Source organism: Gopherus evgoodei, chromosome 21, assembly GCF_007399415.2.
Source record: "Gopherus evgoodei ecotype Sinaloan lineage chromosome 21, rGopEvg1_v1.p, whole genome shotgun sequence".
Lineage (NCBI taxonomy): Eukaryota > Metazoa > Chordata > Testudines > Testudinidae > Gopherus > Gopherus evgoodei.
Window position 1 is genome coordinate 7,157,760 of NC_044342.1, and position 21,871 is coordinate 7,179,630.

Genomic DNA, 21,871 nt, shown 5'->3' on the forward strand with positions numbered 1-21,871 from the left:
TAGCTCCTTTTCCCCACTTTTGTTTATTAAATGCCAAAAACTTCATTAACACACAGTTAAGGTTTCTCAGTGTTGCTTCTTGCTCTTCCAGAATATGGAAAGTGGCTAAACTGAAAACTCTGAAAACCAGGAAATACAAAATTAGTGTATCAAAGATTTGATTGGCAGGTGTAGGGAAAAAATATTCTATCTCATGACTTTTCAGGGGCTTTTATCTCATAAGAAACATAAGAACAGCCATACTGGGTGTCTGGGTTCCTTCCCCACTCTGAACTCTAGGGTACAGATGTGGGGACCTACATGAAAGACACTCTATGCTTATTTCTACCAGCTTAGGTTAAAAATTCCCCAAGGCACAAACTCTTCCTTGCCCTTGGATGAGATTGCTGCCACCACCAAGTGAGTTAGACAAAGATTCAGGAAAAGGACCACTTGGCGTTCCCGTTTCCCCAAAACATCCCCCCCAAACCCCTTCATCCCCTTTCCTGGGGAGGCTTGAGAATAATATACCAACTAAATATAGACTATAATTCTATAATATATAACTAAACTATTGTTGTATGTAAAGTAAATAAGGCTTTAAAATGTTTAAGAAGTGTCATTTAAAATTAAATTAAAATGCAGAGCCTCCCGGACCCGTGGCCAGGACCCAGGCAGTGTGAATGCCACTGAAAATCAGCTCCAGTGCCTCTTTCGGCACACGTGCCATAGGTTGCCTACGCCTGCTCTAACGCATTCCCTTGCTATTACTTAACAATTTCTGTAATTTTAGATGTATCATTTCAGTAGAAACTGGATTACTTGCTTGGTGTCTCTCTTTGTCTCAGAGAGAACAAGAAAGAGCATAGTGACGGGTTTGGGACTCACCTCCGCTGGCACCTCCTGCTGGCATGTCTGGGAATTAATTCAGTCCATGGGGAGCGCCCTCTCCTGGTGGTGTCCCATCCATCTCTCACCCTCTGTTGGTGCTTGGACCTGCATTGCTCCCTTCTGCTCACAGCATTCCCTTCAGGACACTGTCCTCTAGCAGTGCCCCCTAGTCCATTCTCACTCCCTTCTGGGTGTAGGGGGACAACAGCAGTCTTTCATTTCACCCCAGCCGCAGTGGCTAGCCATATCTCAAAGTCTAACCCTTTCCATTAGGGGTCTGATGCAGTCTGCTATGGCCACTTCCAACAGCCAGGTGTAATACAAGGTGGAAAGGGGGGACCCAGGCCTGCCCCCCACACTAGGTCCAGCCCATGGACCCTCTGGCAGCAGTCTCCCTGCCACCTTCACTCTCCTTGTCCATCTCTCTTCCCTTGTGGGGCCTTCTATCAGGGCCTGCAGCCTGTCAGGTACCAGGCTGGAGTTCCTTTCCGCTCCCACAAGGAGTTTGCCCAGCACTGCGCTGTCCCAGGTGCTGGTCTCCTCACTCAGGAGACAAACTTTCCCGTCTCGGAGAGACTGCCTACTGCTCTCCTGGGCAGCCCTTATCTAGGGCTGAGCCTGGTCCTGATTGGCCGCCTTCTGCCCAGCCCTGATTGGCTCTCTAACAGGCCCTCCCTGATTGGCTTCCACTTTGTGCAGCCTCTCTGGCCTGTCTTAGCCCACTCTCACACGGGGGTGGGACACTTGCCCCACCACAAGCACAAACAACCCCCACGATTTGAAAGTATCTTCTTTCCCCATTGGTCCTTCTGGTCAGGTGCCAGCTAGGTTAATGGAACTGATTAATCCCTTTCAGGTAAAGGAGGGATTTTATGCTACTCTTAGCTGTATGTTTATGATACTGGATCAGACCAAAGGTCCATGTAACCTAGAACCTTGTCTTTTGACAATGGCCAATGCCTGATGTTTCAAAGGGAATGAACAGAACAGACAATCATCAAGCGATCCATCCCCTGTCTCCCATTCCCAGCTTCTGGTGAACAGAGGATAGCAATACCATCCCTTCACCTCCTGGCTAATAATCATTGATGGACCTATCCTACATGAATTTATCTAGTTCTTTTCTGATCCCTGTTATAGTATTGGCCTTCACAACAAACTCTGACAAGTAGTTCCACAGGTTGACTGTGCATTGCATGAAGAAATACTTCCTTTTGTTTGTTTTATACCTGCTGCTTTTAATTTCATGTGGTGACCCCTAGTTGTTGTATTATGAGAAGGAGTAAATAACACTTCCTTATTTACTTTCTCCACACCCGTCATGATTTTATAGACCTCAATCATATCCTCCTTTGGTTGTCTCTTTTCCAAGCTAAAAATTCCCTTGGTCTAACAACCCCATATCTTGACTACTAACCCTCCCATGAACCCTATGAGACTCAGCAATTTTCAGGACAATCCCAGTAAGCATGTAGGCATTAAAACACTTAGAAACATCATCTGTTAAACAGGAAGTGAGTGTCAGCCTTAACTATAGCAGAGCTGTCGTTTCACTATACGATACTATGTGCTACATTTTCTAATTGATTTCAGCTGCCTCCATTTTTGGGGTGCCCAATTTATCATCTATCCTCTAAATATCAGGCTCTTTTAAGGTGTTTCAAGAAGAAAACCCCAAAATTGAGGTACTGAAAATCGCTGTTTACATCTGAAAATGTCTTACATCTTTCTGTCACATCAGTGGAAGTAGTCATTTTGGAGGGAAAGATGTATAGGACGATAGGAATAAAAGGTGGAATGGAGAGACACAGGACATTGAGAGAAGGGGTGAGGAGGCAAGGTTAGGTGGTCTGAAACTTAACCCTTATTCCTCAAGAATGTTTTTCTCAGGGCCATTTTCACATCCTTATTCCTCAGTGTGTATATGATCGGATTCAGTAGTGGCATTATCACCGAGTAGAAAACTGACACCACTTTATTGATATTAGTCTCATACTTCACTGCAGGGTGGACATACAAGAAAATGAGGGTCCCGAAATAGATGGTGACCACAGAGAGGTGTGCAGCACAGGTGGAAAAGATCTTGCGGGCGACAGCTGACGACATCCTCAGTATGGTGGCTATAATTTGGAAGTAAAAGGCCATGGTGAAGAGGACAGCAGACATGATGACAACAGTGCTGAAGGCGTAGCCTACTGCCTGTATGGAGTAGGTGTCATTGCATGAGAGCGCTAAACAGCTGATCGGCATCACAGAAGAAATGGTTAATCCTGTTGGGGGTGCAGAAGGAAATCCTGGCAAGCATGAAAGATGCAAATGTGGGACAGACAAACCCCCTGAGCCAGCATAACATAGCTAAGTACTGGCAGGTGCTGAGGCTCATGATGGTGGCTTAATGCAGTGGGTTGCAGATGGCCAAGTTCTGGTCGTATACCATGACTGTCAGGAGGAACAGCTCAGTGGCAGCAAAGGAGAAGAAGAAGTAATACTGGGCAATGCAGCCGGAGACAGAGATGGTGCTCTGCTCCACCAGGAAGCTGGTCAACATCTTGGGCACTGTGATGGTGGTGGACCAGACCTCCACCAAAGAAAGGTTACAGATGAAGAAGTACATGGCAGTGTGGAGATGGGAGTCCACGAGGATGATGAGGATGATAAGCACATTGCCCATGAGTGAGAGGAGGTAAATGATTAGGAACAGCACAAAGAGCAAGATCTGGAACTGTGGCAGACTGGTGAACCTCTGGAAGATGAACTCAATGATCACTGTCTGGTTCTCTCTCTCCATGGGATTAGCCGGATAAATCTGTAAATTACGAGGCACTTCATCTTCTGCATAAACACAACTGGCCCAAAAATTACCAATTACATCTTGGATTAATGAATTATTAGGAGCTTCTCTCTCTCTATGTCTATCTGTCTGTTTGCATGTCATCTGTGCATTGGAACATTATTTTATTACCAACAGGAATTAGGACCAGATTTGTAAAGGTATTTAGGCACCTAACTGATTTCAATGAGAGTTTAGTACCTAAATACCTTTGAATATCTTGACTTTTACTAGTGCCTTTCTTTTCTTCATGTTGATTCCTAAACCTCCAGTGAAATTTATAACCCAATACATCAATCCTCCCTCCTTTCCACTTGAATTCCCCAGTCAAATCCACTTCTTTTGCCTCATTCTCAGTAGGAGTAGTTGTGGAGTAAGGTACAGAATCTCATGATTGAACCTTGCAATTATAAAACCTACGATAGATTTAAGGCAGTGTAATTGAGACCAGATTTTTTCTTGGATGTTTTTTAACTTCCAAGTCTCCTAGTCAAATCGGAAGGTGCTGGAAGACATGGGCACAAGTTCTGCTCTGAGTTGTACCAGTCTAGCTGGACAAGGATTACAATGGTACAAATGAAAGGAGAATTTGATAGGTACAATGAATCTAGTAATACTATTCAGTAACCTAAGTAAAGTGAATTGATGAGTATTAATCTACCCCAAAAAAGTGAGTTTAGGTTAAAGCATTTCGAAATCAGATTCTGATCTAAGTTACATTAGTTTAAATCCAAATAAATATATTAACTTCTACTCAGTTACAACTAAGATTAGAATTTGGTACTGAGTCTTCACTGACTATGTGTTTACACAGCAAAACATCACCATCACTATGGTCACTGATAAGCCATTGTGCCATCAGTATTAGGATACAGTGCATAGGTTGAATGGTGCTGTCACCCTGAGATCTGGGCTATGATGTAGTAGCATGGAAGTGTGTGGTTGTGTGTCGGTAGAAGAGATTCAGAGCAGGAGGTGAATGGGGTTCTGATTTCCCGCCAATATTTATCTTGAGACAAATAAAAGTCTTCAGTCTCCAGGTTTATTACCTCTGCCCCATACCATGGTTGTACATGCATTCAAAAATATCTATTTATCTAAGATGGTCATTATATTTCATTCAAAATATTTTTACAAAAAATTGCTTTTTTGAAATGAAATTTCTGTGGGAAATTTTTATTAAATGTTTCAGGTTTTCATCAAAAACCGCAAAACCCATAACTGGAACAAAAATCTGTTCTCAGACTTTCTTTCTTTCTTTCTTTCTTTCTTTCTTTCTTTCTTTCTTTCTTAACTCAAGATGAAATATTTTGAGGAAAGAAAAAATTGCTTGTTTTCATCAAAAATTTTACTAGGAAATAAATTATTTCCTGACCAGGTCGGTCATCTATCTATCTATCTATCTATCTATCTATCTATCTATCTATCTATCTATCTATCTATCTATCTAGCACACATTTCAGATGTCCTTCGGATGAATGCTATGAAGATAGCTGCTCTATTTATGATATAACATTACTTCTGTGAGTCCATATTACTGTATATATGCATACGGAGTAGCATTTATGTCTGTCTAGCATTTCTAAAAGTGATCTTTGTGTCCTGTTCTCTAACTAATACACCTCCTATGATAGCATCATTATAAGAGCCTTGTAATATAAGTAACTATGGATCATAGTTTGCCATCAGTCTGGGAGAATAATTCTCTAGTGAAGTTGAATACTACTTAAAATCAAAGAGTCTCATATTTATATAGAAAAATAAAAAGAAACCAAGAGTCATAGAAGAAGGAAGTGTGCAAAATTACTCATGATAGAACTCCTCAGAAATCAGATGAGTGACCAAAATAAACTTGCTACCAAATTTATTGCTAGAATCCTGTTCATCAATGAAGTGGAGGATGCTAGAAATTTTACATACATTTAAATACATCTGTACCTTGATATAACGCTGTCCTTGGGAACCAAAAAATCTTACCATGTTATAGGTGAAACTTGCTTTGATCTACCAGAGTGCACAACCCCACCTCCCCAGAGTGCTGCTTTACCTCATTATATCCAAATTTGTGTTATATCAAGTCACATTATATTGGGGTAGAGACATATATTTATTATAGAAATTGGTTAAAATAAGAAAAAATGTTTTAAATACTTGGTTTTCAATAGTTCATCATAATAAATTTGATGAGATTTTATCTTAGAGGTTGGTGATGGTCTTTTCTGCTCTGAATAGCAAGCTCCTGTGTGTGGTTATTATTGCTCTTTGATGATACCCAGGGGAGTGCTGCTCTTAGGAGCATTGACGTTTTTGTGAACCATACTCCAAAAGCTTCTAACTGTGGAACCAAGAATGCTACATGGGCTGGATTTATTTCTCTCTTGCCCTTGTTTTTCTTATTTGCAAGGAACGTCAGTATATTTGGCTTTCTTTTGCAGGCAAGTCAGCCAGCTGGTCAGTGCCAATAATATTGTTGCTTCTTTTTTTTCTGGTGGTCTAAACTTTGCTATCCTTAAAAGGTTGAAAATCAAAGCAATTCTACAGATGTTAATTGGGTATTCCAGATTTACAACGGCAAAAATGAGAACAGATTTTGATCAGATAGATGTCAACATATTTAAAACAAAAAGAGATTATCTATCTATCTATCTATCTATCTATCTATCTATCTATCTATCTATCTATCTATCTATCTATCTATCTATCTATCTATTATACCAAAAACTTTATAATAAATGTAGAATGAATAGACAGGAGCTTTTCAAATGATCTTGTTCTCCTTAAATTTAATTTTGAAATTCCCAATAATTACACAGACTGCATCATGGGGACCAACAGTTGGTTGTGATTTCGGGCTGAAGTCTGTGCCCAATCACATGGTTGCAGGTCCAGTTGATTCATGGCTTAAATAATACAATCAATTTCAATCAGTTAGAACAAAGATAACATTGCTTGAAACTTTCTTCCAGCATATGAATGACCAGCATCACGTTTTATACAAGTCTAGATGACAATGGCTAGGTCTACATTGGGTGGGGGTGTCGACCTAAGATACGCGACTTCAGCTAGGCGAATAGCGTAGCTGAAGTCAGCATATCTTAGGTCGATTTACCTGGCCATGAGGATGGCGGCTAGTTGACCGCTGCCGCTCCCCTATCGACTCCACTTCTGCCTCTCACACGTGGTAAAGTTCCGGAGTCGATGGCAGAGCGATCAGGGATCGATTTTGTCCCATCTGCACTAGATTAGATAAATCGATCCCCAATAGACTGATCACTACCCGCTGATCCGGCGGGTAGTGTAGACATACCCAATGTCCCTGTGACGTTGCATCCCATAAGGCTTTATGGAAACATGCTTATGAATGCACATGTGACATAACTGGAATATGTTTTATGCTACATATGCCATGTAACATATCTCTGTAAAGGTTATGATCTGCTAAATCTATTTCTCCTATTTGTATGCATGTGTCATTTTTGTATTTGAAGTTATGAATATAGGCTGTGTACTTGCTTGATATTAAGTAGCCTTAGTAAAGCATTTGGTCAGCTTCTTGAGAAAGGAATGTGCAAATTAAGTGCCCAATCAAGAAGACATCAATCCACCTAAAAAGTCTACTTGAGGACATTCAAGGTAGCATGTGAACTATGGTTGCTACCTGTAAATTCTGAGTCACTCATGGACATGTGACTTGCCCATGTGACTCCAAAACTCACTCTTGTAGCTGGGATTCTACAGAGGAAGACCTGGAAGACCCCTCCATTTTCTTCAGCTGACTCAAGAGATAGCAAAGTGACTGGGGATGGGGGACAGATATGAATGAGGAGTCCTGCCCCTTTATAGCCCCTAATCTTGTGGTTACGGAACAAACATAGAGATGTGAGAGACACCAGTTCAGTTCCCTTCCTTGCCTGATATGGTTAAGGAATTTGAAGTTAGAGCACTTCCACCTCTTAGGTGAGTGCTGTAACCACTGAACTATGAGATAGCATGAAGTGGGTCCTTCCTGTTGAAATGGTTTCACTATGCATAAATAAATATGCTTTGGGCCAAAGGGAGAATGAGAATGGCTCTGTGTCCATCCAGCAGTTAAGCACTCTCCTTTGAGGTGGGTTGCCTATTCAAATCTCCACTCTTCATCAAACAGAGAAAGGGATTGAGCTGGGGGTTGCCCATATCCCACATGAGCTCCCTAAGGGAAATTGCCTACGCCTCTTCTCCTCCCCCACAGACATGTTAGGGGTGAGGTGGAGAACACCTACCAGATCAGGTGAGATGGGCAGTGCAACATCTAGTTTCATCTGGTTTGAGGAGCCCAGTGCGGCTTAGGTGTGAGAGAGGCAGCAGGGTGCATGCCCAATGACAAAAATTTAAGCTCCCTCAGGGACTTTAAAGGCCAAATGTAGGTGACAAGGGGTATTTTGGGCCTGCAGGGTTAGGCAGCATCTTAGCAGAGTTTTGGAGGACCTCAGTGGCACCTAAATGTTAGACTTAGGTACCTAAGGTGGGAAGTGAGGTGTCACTTTCAGAGTTAACTGCACCTTTGACTCCACTTCACACCTGGTCTTCTTCACAGGCACCTCCTTAAAGTTTCACACTCCCAGTTGCACTCTCTGCAGTGGGGTCTCATGTTTGTCTCCCTCCAGACCCGGGGTTTAGACTTGCAGTCCCTCTACACCTCGCTGGGCTTTCCCCAGCAGGACTGATCAGGGTCAAGCTCCTGTGATCAGCCTTTCCCCAGAGACTCCAATAGTGTATCCCAGGCACCAGTCAGCCTTCATGAAGCAAAATGCATTTATTCTTGGGGTAAAAGCATTACAGAGACAACATTAAAAAAAAAAACAATAAAAGTTCATGTTTTATATGTTCAGCAAGCAGGATCGAACCTGGGGTCTCTGGAGCCAAATGCATGAGCCTCTACTGCATGAGCTAAAAGCCACATGGCCCTTAGCTAAAGCTGTAGCAGACTCATTAATTTCTCTCTAAATGGTCTCGGTGCCACTATATGGGACAGAGCAACACACTCAGCTGGTGTGTGAGTTATATATGCTCAAAACTTACCAGAGGTCACCAATCAAACTTATGGATTCCTAGTAGGCCGAAGTTCATCCAACCCTTCTGAAAGGGTAGGGGGCCTCTTTGAAAGAGGGTCCTGTCTGATTTCTGAATCAAAAGACCATGCTGAGTCAGTTTAAACTCAGTCTTTTTATACTAAATGGCCTTTCTTTGTGTGTTGGTCTCTAGAAACCCAGTCTGAACCAGTATATGTAAGCATCTGTCTGGGGTTGTTTACAACCTGAGATGACACCTTAATCTCTCTCTCACTCTGTTTTTGGTTCTTGGAGAAGCTGTGGCAACCTTTCCCCTGGAACTAGCTTCAATCTTTGAGTATCCATAAACTTAATTTAATACGTTATCCAAAGAAATGGGGTTTAATATCTGTCACGCTAGTGCCTTAGTCCTTTGGTGGATGTGAGTCTTAGTGAATTGAACTAGCTGAAAATGTTCAGTTGAAAGGCTTTCCGGAGTGAAAATTATGCATTTGTCAAAATGGACGTGTTCCTAAAAACTATCCACTTTCATTGAAAAAAAATTCAGGCTTTTCTTGTAAAGAATTGGTGAGGAATATTTGACTAGTCAGGGAAAGGGATGACCTTGCTTATGAGTTTCCTCAATGCTTCTTTAACCTCCTTGTTCCTCAGACTATACACAATGGGATTGAACAGTGGAGTCACAACGACATAGAGCAGGGAAAGGATTTTGTTGAGAGGAATGGACTGAGATCCTGTGGACACAATGTATATAACGGTCAGCGTCCCATAGAAAGTGACTACTATGAGGTGAGAGCTACAGGTGGAGAATGTCCTTTGCTTCCCACGCTTTGATGGGATTTTGAGGGCAGCCAGGAGGATATGAATGTAGGATGTGATGGTCAGAAGGAAGGGGATCAGTGGTACAGTGCAACATGAGACAAAAATCGCTACCTCCACCATGTAGGTGTCAGAACAGAACAATTTCAGCAATGGCGTCAAGTCACAAAAGAAATGGTCAATTCATTAGGGTCACAAAGAGTTAAAGATTTTTCCAGAAGCAATTGCAACACAGCAGCCAACAGAAATCCCCAAACCCACAAGCCAGCAGCCAGCTTAATGCAAAGATTCCAGTTCATTGAGTCTGCATAGTGCAGAGGCTGACAAATGGCCAGGTACCGATCATAAGACATGAGCATCAGGAGAAAACACTCAACAGTCCCTAATGCACAGAAGACATATAACTGTGTGATACAGCTGGTAAAGGAAATACATTTGTCCTGTCTCAGTAAGTCCACAAGCATTCTAGGGGCAATGTTAGAGGTGTACAGGATCTCCAGGAAGGAGAAGTTACCCAGGAAGAGATACATAGGAGTGTGAAGACTGCGATCAGCTGATATTGTGATTATAATGAGGATATTCCCCGCTGTGGTTGCTAGATACACCATGAAGAAGAGGGGAAAGAGGAAAATCTGCAGATCATGGAGATCGTCAAAGCCCAGGAGTATCAATGTGCCCACAATGGTTTCATTTTCAATTCCAGGGTCCTCCATTATTTATTTCTAGACGCAAATAAAGAAATAATAGTAATAACAGAAGTTATAAATGTAACCCAACTAAAGCTTTTTATTTATTGCCCTTTATTTGGATTTGTAAATAATAAAAGTGCAATCATACAAAATCTCTGTGTGTCCTCCTTTAATTTACAAGTTATAATTAAATAATATACAAATTATACAGGGAATGTTTTATATAGTGTGTTAGATATCTCTGATGGCAAACAAGAGGGAGCGTTGGAGAGAGAGAGAGTGTAACTGATAGATACATTTGGTAGCACTGTGTAAGCTGAAAACTTCTCTCTCTCACCAACGGAAGTTGGTCCAATAAAAGATATTACCTCACTCACCTTGTCTCCCTCCAATACTATAGTATCAAGGGGTAGCCGTGTTAGACTGTATCCACAAAAACAACAAGGAGTCCAGTGGTACTTTAAAGACTAACATATTTATTTTGGCATAAGCTTTCATGGGTGAAAAACTTTGCATCTAAAGAAGTGGGCTTTTTAACTCTGAAAGCTTAATGCCCAAATAAATCTGTTAGTCTTTAAGGTGCCACTGGACTCCTCATTGTTTTTGTTTCTAGACGTAACATGATAGATAGATAGATAGATAGATAGATAGATAGATAGATAGATAGATAACCTTTATAACTGGCTGATTGGGAATCTCTGTGCATTCAGATTTTCCATCTCAGATGGTTGAAGAAAGCATTTCACTTCTTAATGTGTGTACACGTTCCTGTAATGTGTGTACATATTCAATTAAGCTGATTGTTGGCTACATCAGTGTATCTCACTATCCTATGTGGCCCCCATTATTGGAGTAGTCAAACACCTCACAATTATTCATGGATTTTATCCTCACAACCCCCCTGAAAGCTTGCCCTACGCAATGCTATTCTGGTTTGGTTTGGCTTCCTAGATCTTTATAAGCTCTCCTCCTCAATTTGCTTCATTTGCCTTCTTCATTCATTCCGCAAGGAGCATTATTATCTATGTCTAAACAGAGCTGGCTGTGCCATCTGATTTATATATTCCTCCAGGTATTTTTTTTTCACATAGCACTTGGGATGCATTCTCCAGAGGCTGAAAAGAAAAGTTCTGCAACATTATAGTGAAATAAAGAATTCTTCAATGTCTAATTTGAGCTCCCTCACACCAGTTCCACACCAGCCTTCTTTCCAATTCACCCCATGGTTATGTGGAGCAGCTCCTACAGTCATGGGTGGTTTAATGAAATAACAGCTTATTGGCTATTTTGGAAGGTAGGTTCTGGACTGCAGGAAGCTGTAGGTTGTAGATACCACTATACCTTGGAGACTGTTGAGTTACAGTTAGGTCTTGTCACCAACTCTTGCAATTTTATCGAGTCTCATGCTATTTACATAAAGCCCCGGCTCTTGGAGGCACATGATTAGGTGACAATCCCAGCTTTCACTAAAAACAAACAACAAAACATTTGAAGCCTTCATGGTTGTAGAAAAAGCTTGAATAAGTAATCCCTAATGACTCTGACACTGGAAGGCAAATAATACACACCTAAAAATAATTATTTTTGAAAATCTCATGATTTTGGGGGCCTGTCTCATGATCCTAGAATTGTTAGGGTTGGTGATCCTGATTATGTAATGTATAAATACTAATCAACTGAGTATTAAAAATCCTAAGAAGAACAGCAAATTAACTTTACTGAAGCCTCTTTATGATAGTCCCCATCCTGGTAGTATCTAAGCTACTCACAATCTTCACAAAGGGATAGAGGTGTTGTGATGCTCACAACACCTAACTTCCAGGCACCTAGAAAATCACAGGAACAACTCTGTGATCTACAAGCTAGGTGCCTGGGCTGTCTATACAATGTATGGAGAGAGATAGACACCTTACAGCATGATCTACAAAAAGCATATACGCTAGGTGGGAAGATACCTAGACTAAGTGGTGGGAGCCTCCTTAGCTCTGCCCTTAGTCTCCTGGAGATAGCTGCCTGAGTCAGGCTGTGTGGAGGTGCCTCTCTCTGCTTGAGATTCACAACCAGGAACCCCTCTCCTGGTAACAGGCAGTTTGGGGACCTCAATTGTTTCTTGTGACACTGAGCTAGGTGCCTACCTCGCTACCCACAAAATGTCTGGAGCAGGAGGATAGAGCCTCCACTCACCTCATAACGTTTAGCCCAGTGGTTAGAACACTGATGTGGGATGTGAGGGTCTTCCTGATTATACCCCTGCATGCTTGAGCAATATTTTTATACTTCTCCACAGTCATCTGTCCAAGTTTCCACTTCTTATAAGCTTCCTTTTTGTGTTTAAGCTCACCTAAGACTTCTCTGTTAAGCTAAGCTGTTCACCTGCCATATTTGCTATTCTTTCTACACATAGGGATAATTTGTTCCTGTGCTTTCAAAAAGGCTTCTTTAAAATACAGCCATCTTGGATGAGGGAGAATTGAACCTCTCACATCCCTAGTGAATGCTCTAACCACTGAGGAAAAGCTATTAGGGAAATAGCAGCAGACATGTTTTGATTGGGTCCCAATCTGATAAGTGGTCTTTGAGATGGATTGGGTCCCGTACGCAAGTTGGGCAGATAAATGCCTATCTACCCCCAGTTCATGGATCCCTTCTGGAACTTATGCGGGAGGTGAAGCAGAAATGCACATGACTAGAGTGAGAAACTTAGGTGCTAAGGGAACTGCTACTAAGAATACTTGGGCGTTGGGTGAGTATCGGTGCCTATATGGCTCATTGGGAGATTTGTGAATCATAGTGGAGATGAAAATTGGAATTTACGCACCTAAGTACCTCTCTCAATCCCACCTAAAGTGATTTGCCTAAGGTCACACAGAGAACCTGAAGCCTGGTCTTTCAAGTCCTAAACTAACACCCTAGCCACTTGGACCATCTTTCCTCTGCTCAGCAGAATCACATCCCCAGAGAAAAATAAAGATCACAGACTGGGATTTTCAAAGCAGCCAAGGTATGTGAGAGTTGGGCACTTAATTCACAGCAAAATTAAATAGAAGTTGGGAGCATCTAACTCCCTTAGACTATGTATCCAGCCAGGATACCTCAAATCTGCAGTGACTGGAAGAAGGACTTCAGAATAATGGCACCATGGAGCTGAATCTTTTTGTGTAGCTCAGATTCTAGATCAAATGGGCTCTGCTCATAAAGGCAGGCCCTTATCCAAAACTCAACGTAGACAATAGAAAGTTCTCCACTGACTTCAATGTGCTTTGGATTAGATCTCCAGTTCCCCACCCCATCCCATCCCCAAAATGCTACCCTTGCAGGTTCACGGGGGATCTGAGAGTCAATGTGAGTCCTCTGTAGTTCACACGTTACAGAACACAGTAATGTGAGGCTGGAAGGGACTTTGAGAAGATAATCAAGTCCAGCCCTTTGTGCTGAGGCACGGACAAGTTGACCTAGACCTAGACCATCCCTGACCATCCAACCTGTTTTTATAAGCCTCCAATGACAGAGATTCCACAACCCTCTCTTGGAAGCCAATTCCAGAGCTCAACTACCCTCATCGTTGGAAAGTTTTTCCTAATATCTAACCTAAGTCTCCCTTGCTGCAGATTAAGCCCATTTCTTATTGCCCTATCCTCAGTGGACACGGAGAACAATTGATCACTGTCCTCTTTAGAACAGTCCTTAATATATTTGGAGATGGTTATCTGGTCCCTCCTCAGTCTTCTTTTTTCAAGACTAAACATGCTCAGTTTTTTTAATCTTTCCTCAATAGGTCAGGTTTTCTAAACCTTTTATCACTTTTGCTGCTCTCCTCTTGACTCTCTCCTATTTGTCCACATTTTCCCTAAAGTGTGGCATTCAGAACTGGACACAATACACGAAATGAGTCCTGACCAGTGGTGAGTACTGCGAGACAATTACCTCCTGTGTCTTACATATGACACTCCTGTTAAATCCCAGAATGATACTAGCCTCTTTCACAACTGCATCACGTTCTTGACTCATATTCAATTTCTGATCAACTATAACCTCCAGATCCTTTTCAGCAGTGCTACCGCCTATCCTGTTATTCCCTATTTTGTAATTTTGGATTGGATTTTTCATTCCTAAATGCATTTTTCTTTATTGAATGTATTGAATTTTATTGCCTTTGCATTTGTCTTTATTGAATTTTATCCTATTGGTTTCAGACAAATTCTCTAATATGCCCAGATGCTTTTGAATTCTAATCCTGTTCCCCAAAGTGCTTGCAACCCCTCCTAGCTTGGTCTCAATTTAAAATCTTATAAACAGGCTCTCCACTCAATTATGCAAGTCAATAACAAAAATATTTAACAGACCCAGGAGTGACCCCTGTGGGACCCTACTAGATACACTCTCCCTCTTGGAAAGAGAACCATTGATAACTACTCTATGAGTACTGTCTGTCAACCAGTTGTGCACCAACTTTATAGTGATTTTATCTAGACCACATTTCCCTAGTTTGCTTATGAGAATGTCATGTGGGATTGGGTAGAGCAAGATATAGCATTTCCACTGATTCCTCACCAATCCCTAGGGCAGTCACCCTGTCAAAGAAGGAAATTAGGTCAGTTTGGCACAATTTGTTAATGACAAATCCATGCTGACTCTTGCTTACAAGCCTGTTATCCCCAAGGTGCTTACAAATTGAATGTTTAATCACTTATACCAGTATCTTTCCAGGTATCAAAGGCTTATTGGTCTATAATTGGCTGGGCCCTCTTCCCCTTTTTAGAAATAAGTAGCATGTTTGCCCTTCTCCAGTCCTGAGGGACCTCTTCGGTCCTGCATGAGTTGTAGAAGATAATTTCTAATGGTTTCATGATTGGTTCCGCTAGTTCCTTAAGTACCCTAGTATCATAGATCCACAGGGTCCGGTCTATGCCCCAGCCTGTGCCAGGCTCCAAGGTTCCACACAGAGGCCTGTGTCCCCCAAGTCAGGCTGGGCCTTTGAGACCAACAATCCCCTTCTCTGTCCATGACTTCCCTCAGTGCACCCAGCCTAGCCAGACTCCTGCAGTGGCTTATACTGTACCACTTCAGGGCGCAATGCTATCAGTGAGTATTTGCAGCGACAGCAGGCAGTCCTTCCAAAACAAGGTAACCATATATTAGTCCTCTGGTATACAGACTCTGAAAGTCCATAGGTTATCATACAGAAAGAAAGGTTAAGACATAATCCATGCTGGCCTACCCAGTGCCACCACCCAACCAATCTACTATGGACTCATTCCTGTTGCTGTCTCTCTCTATCAGTCCCTTTCCCACTCCCAAAACCAACTGCTCTCCCTTCTGTCAATTCTCTATTCTCAGACTGGGCCTCTCCTTGACTTCCTGTCATGATATAATTCCCCACTCTGAACCTTAGCGTCCAAAAGATGGGGTACCAGCATGAAGTCCTCTAAGCTCAATTGCCAGCTTAGTACTTGTAGCGCTGCCACCAACCAGGAATTCCAGTGACTGGTACACTCTGGTCCCCCCAAAACCTTGCCCAGGGACCCCCAAGACCCAGTCCCTCTGGATCTTAACACAAGGAAAGTAAACGCTTTCCCTCACCGTTGCCTCTCCGAGGCTTCCTCTCCCTGGGTTACCCTGGAAGATCACTGTGATTCAAACTCCTTGAATCTTAAAACAGAGAGGAAAATTCACCTTCCCCCTTCCTTCTCCCTCCCTCTCCCAGACTCTCCCTGAGAGAGAAAGTAATCCTAACACAGAGAGAAACTAATCTTTCTCTTCCCCTTCCCGCCTTTCTCCCCACTAATTCCCTAGTGGATCCAGACCCAGTCCCTGGGGTCTCACCAGAATAAAAAAACAATCAGGTTCTTAAACAAGAAAAGCTGTTAATTAAAGAAAGAAAAAACAGTAAAAATTATCTTTGTAAATTAAAAAAATGGAATAGGTACAGGGTCTTTCAGCTATAGACACTGGGAATACCCTGCCAGACTAAGTATACAAGTACAAATTAAAATCCTTTCAGCAAAATACACATTTGAACTCCTTCCAGCCAAATACACATTTGCAAATACAGAAAACAAACATAACCCTAACTCACCTTATCTACCTAGTGCTTACTATTCTGGACATATAAGAGATTGTATCAGAGAAATTGGAGGGAAACCTGGTTGCACGTCTGGTCACTCTCAGAAACAAGAGAGAACAACCAAAAACTAACAGCACACACACAAAAACTTCCCTCCCTCAAGATTTGAAAGTATCCTGTCCCCTGATTGGTCCTCTGGTCAGGTGACAGCCAGGCTCACTGAACTTGTTAACCCTTTACAGGCAAAAGAGACATGAAGTACTTCTGTTCTATTAACCCTTAACTATCTGTTTCTGACACGCCCCCCAAATCGCTGATATTGTGGAACCACACTGGCAGTGATTTCTCCCTAGAACTTTAGAAAAACAGATTAATAAACACATACATCATTACATATACTGCTAATTATAAAAAACTACAAGATTCTTTACACTGTAAGGACAATTTTTAACCAGTTGATTCTGGGAAACTTTCACGGGAGAGTGCATCAACTCTTTGATCTGTTGCCACTGCAGACGTTTCAGGGTTGTGGAGAGGTTCACCTTTTCCACACCACTGTCACTTTTCCCTTCATAGTAGACACCGTCAGGCCTCTCAGTGTCATCTCCTTCCTGGGCTGTAAACTGACAAACCTGTAAGTCTCTGGAATAAAAGGGCTTGAGAGAATTAACGTGGTACACTTTGGGCTTTAGGGAGTGTCATGGTATAATTCCCCACTCTGAACCTTAGCGTCCAAAAGATGGGGTACCAGCATGAAGTCCTCTAAGCTCAGTTACCAGCTTTGTACTTGTAGCGCTGCCACCAACCATGAATTCCAGTGACTGGTACACTCTGGTCCCCCCCCAAAACCTTGCCCGGGGACCCCCAAAACACAGTCCCTCTGGGTCTTAACACAAGGAAAGTAAACTCTTTCCCTCACAGTTGCCTGTCCCAAACTTCCCCTCCCTGGGTTACTCTGGAAGATCACTGTTATTCAAACTCCTTGAATCTTAAAACAGAGAGGAAAATTCACCTTCCTCCCTTCCTTCTCTTTCCCCCTCCCAGACTCTCCCTGAGAGAGAAAGTAATCCTAACACAGAGAGAAATTAACCTTTCTCTCCCCCTTCCCTCCTTTCTCCCTACCAATTCCCTGGTGGATCCAGACCCAGTCCCCTGGGGTTTCACCAGAATAAAAAAAAAATCAGGTTCTTAAACAAGAAAAGCTTTTAATTAAAGAAAGAAAAAACAGTAAAAATTATCTTTCTAAATTTAAGATGGAATATGTTACAGGGTCTTTCAGCTCTAGACCCTCGGAATACCCTCCCAGTCTAAGTATACAAGTACAAATTAAAATCCTTTCAGCAAAATACACATTTGAACTCCTTCCAACCAAATATACATTTGAACTCCCCTAGCCAAATACACATTTTCAAATAAAGAAAACAAACATAAGCCTAACTCGCCTTATCTACCTAGTACTTACTATTCTGGACATATAAGAGACTGTATCAGAGAAATTGGAGAGAAACCTGGTTGCACGTCTGGTCACTCTCAGAAACCAGAGAGAACAACAACCAAAAACTAACAGCACACACACAAAAACTTCCCTCCCTCGAGATTTGAAAGTATCCTGTCCCCTGATTAGTCCTCTGGTCAGGTGACAGCCAGGCTCACTGAACTTGTTAACCCTTTACAGGCAAAAGAGTCATGAAGTACTTCTGTTCTATTAACCCTTAACTATTTGTTTATGACACTTCCCTATTGAGAAGTGGGAGAAAATCTCCTTATTGGTTGTTGGTTGCTAGGCATCATTGTTCTGGCTATTGGGAGTTTCATTGCTTTCTTGGATTTTCCACTGGTAGGGGTTAGCCTGGGCCAGCCCTTTAATGACCCATTCAGTCTACTGCAAAAAGCAAGACAACACACACCCCTCATACTTCCTTTGCTGCCCCAAGAGCAGACATAACTCTTTTGCATCCCATGTGTAGCAACACAAAATACGAGAGAAACAGAGGCAAATGGAGACTTAATGAAAATACTACAGTAAATGCAGTAACCGCTAACGGTTCTGAGATTGCTTCAACTAGTTCCTTACATACCCTTAGATAATCCCCTTAGAGCAAAATTTTGCAAACTTACCTATGAGATTTAGGAACCTAAGCTCCATTCATTTCCAATTATCCTTAAGCAGCTAAGGGCCAGACTTTCAAAGGTACTCAGGCATCTGAAGATGCAAACAAGTACCTAATAGATTTTGAAAGGTATTTTGGAACCTAGTGGGATTTTCAAAAGCATCTATCTGCCCAAAACTCATTGATATCAATGGGAGTTAAGTGCCTAGATATTTCTGAAAATCCCACTAGGCATTTAACTACCTTTCAAAATAGACAGCAGAGCTTTAAGCTCTCCATCACATACCCCCATCTTTTTTCAGATAGAGTAAATAAGCCATAGCTCCATTGGGTCAATGGATCAGATCCCCAGCTGGTGTAAATGGATGTATGACGATTTATCCCATCTATGTTTCTGGTCTCCATTGTCTGAAGAGGGATCAGCATTAAAAGGTAACTTGCACATTCTAGAAAAAGAAACATTTTAGTGAAGTCTTTGGAGAAGCAAATTAGAATGTGAGGCTTGTACAAGAAAATGCATCAGAACCTATAAAAGACCCAAACTCTGGGAAAATATTATCTGCCTAAATTCTTGGTGGCAGAAAGCAGACAATACATGACCCTGGGAAGAGATTGAAGGCAACACAAGAAAAAGCAAGAAAAGGGGAACTGAAGATACCAATGGGTGATCAGCAAATACCCAAGAAAAGTGTAAGATGTCCTAAAGCAGCATGAGAGGTGAATATGACTGAACTTTTTTGCTGAGAAAGAAAATGTGTAGGGTCAAACCCAAGGGGTCTTTATTTGGGTCTTATTCAGGTTGGTTAAAGCTGTCCAAAAAATGGCTTATTTTATCTGCAAAAAAAATTGTGGGGCGGGAATTTCATCAACATTTTCAGAAGAAAATTTGTCCTTTTCATCCCCAAACTGAAAACTGGAAATTTTGGTCTGAAAATCAAAGAAATAGGACAATCCAATTTTCCTTTAAAAAAATTCTAGTGGAAAAGTTTTCACCATCCCTGCTCAGACTAAGCACGTTATGTGCATGCAGGGGTGAGGGATACCACAACAATACATAAGTACTCAGGTAGCTTCAACAACTTCAATCAGTAGGAATGAACAACAGTGGCTGGAAAAGTTTAGACTTTAATATTAATATTGCTCCCAAAATTTTGTCAATATTTCATATGGAAAAGAAAAAGAAAAACTGAGAGCTGGTCAAAAAAAGCACATACATTTCCTTCTCTGCTCCATTTTTTGTAGTGATTTTTTTTTACAAAAGTAAAAACAAAAGTGGATTTATCCTAATTTTAATCAAACTTTTGAAATATTCAAGATGGAATTTTCAAAGGAGCTTGAGGGCAGTCTGATGCCTAATTTGCCTTGCTCATTGGAAAATCCGACCATAGGAATTCAATGGGAATTCTGCTTAATTTCAATGGAAGTGGAGCACCTAACTCTCTGAGGCTCCATTGAAAATCTCAATGTCAGGCTTTTCCAACTAGCTGTAGAGTCATCTTATTGCAGCGTTAGATAACACTTTTGGGGTAACATCTTAATCTGCATGAGATGGAAACTGATACAGAGGAAGAAGAAGAAGAGGAAAATGAAGAAGTAGCTAAAGAGGGACAAAGGATAAGGGAGTTAGAAGAACAATGCTGAATTAGAGAGAATGAAGATGCCAGTTGAGGAGCTAATAACTGATGAGATGTGGCAAAACCAAAAATGATTAAAGGTATAGAAAACATGACCTGTGAGGGAAGATTGAAAAAAAAACCTGGGTTTCTTTATTCTGGAGAAAAGAAGACTGAGAGGGGACGTGTTAACTATTTTCAAGTACATAAAATGTTATTACAAGGAAAGGGAGGAAAATTGTTCTTCTTAACCTCTAGGACAAGAAACAATGGACTTAAATTGATCAAGGGAGGTTTAGATTGGACATTAGGAAAAACTTCCTAACTATCAGGGAGGATAAGCACTGGAATAAATTACCTAGGGAGGTTGTGGAATCTCCATCATTGAGGATTTTTAAGAGCAGGTTAGACAAACACTTGTCAGGAATGGTCTAGATAATACGTAGTCCTGCCATGAGTGCAGGGGACTGGACTAGATAACCTCTCAAAGTCTCTTCCAGTTCTATGATTCTATGATTATAACATTATTTGATCATGAAAGGGTGATCACAAAAGTGTGTCTTGCAGTGTCTCCCAGGACTGAGGTTCAAAGGCTCAAGGACACTTCTCTTAAACCAAACATGGCCAAACTACTCAGGCTAAATCAAAGAGCCATCAATGGATTCATCCTCTTAGGATTCTCCGATCTCGGCAAGTCTCAGGTGCTGCTCTTTCTGTCTTTTCTCATTATTTACATTGCAATGATCACAGGAAATGTCTTGATTGTGGTAACAGTTCTGTTCCAGCATCGCCTTCATACCCCCATGTACTGGTTCCTCAGCAATTTGTCCTTCCTGGAAATCTGCTACACCACAAATATCATCCCCAGGATGCTACTTGGTTTCCTGTTGGAGAAGAGTATAATATTATTCCCTGTCTGCATGATACAGTTCTACCTCTTTGCTTCATTGGGAACCACAGAGTGCTTGCTCCTTGGTATGATGGCTTATGATCAGTACGTGGCTATATGCTATCCACTGCACTATGCAGCTGTCATGACTGGCAGGGCCTGCACCCAGTTAGTAGCTGGTTCCTAGGCATGTGGTTTTCTGATACCCATAATAACAGTATCTGTAGTGTCCCATCTGACATTCTGTGGTCCCAATGAAATCAACCATTTTTTCTGCGATTTCAAACCTCTCATAAAACTCTCCTGCATGGACTCCTACTCAGTCAAAACCACTATTAGCATCTTGTCCTCGATTGTAACCTTGGTCCCATTTCTCTTAATCCTGGGGTCCTACACTCACATCCTCAGGGCCATCCTGAGAATTCCTTCCACTACCAGGAGGCAAAAGGCCTTTTCCACCTGCTCCTCCCACCTCATTGTGGTCATCATTTTCTACGGGACCCTGATTGCCATGTACGTGGCCCCCTCAGCAAACGACTAGCCAGCACTTAACAAGGTCTTCTCCTTGCTGTACACCACAGTGACCCCATGTTTAATCCTATCATATACAGCCTCAGAAATCAGGAAGTTCGAGAGGGTGTGAAGAAACTCCTAAGGGCAATTGTTTTGAAGGGTGGCAAATTCAAGATCACATTATGCAAATAAGAATGGGAGCATCTATCTAATCTATCTATCTATCCAATACGCCCTACACCATGATGTCTATATGATCATCCTTCTTTTTTAACCCCTCTTGAAATCAGTCACAAACATTGCAATGACCTTGAAAACCCTGACAGTCAGGCGATTTGGTGAGTAAGTTATGATGAAGGATTTCTGGAGCTACCTATAACCCTTGGAAATGATAGAAATGCTGGGGAAGTTGATTGTAAATT

At 41.8% G+C, this 21,871-nt stretch overlaps 3 pseudogenes; 1 reads left to right on the forward strand and 2 right to left on the reverse strand.

The window, feature by feature from the left end:
• Window positions 1-2,727: 2,727 nt before the first annotated feature.
• LOC115637849 lies at window positions 2,728-3,658 on the reverse strand (annotated as a pseudogene).
• Window positions 3,659-9,333: 5,675 nt separating this feature from the next.
• Window positions 9,334-10,283, reverse strand: LOC115637850 (annotated as a pseudogene).
• Window positions 10,284-20,667: 10,384 nt separating this feature from the next.
• LOC115637851 lies at window positions 20,668-21,641 on the forward strand (annotated as a pseudogene).
• Window positions 21,642-21,871: the final 230 nt, after the last annotated feature.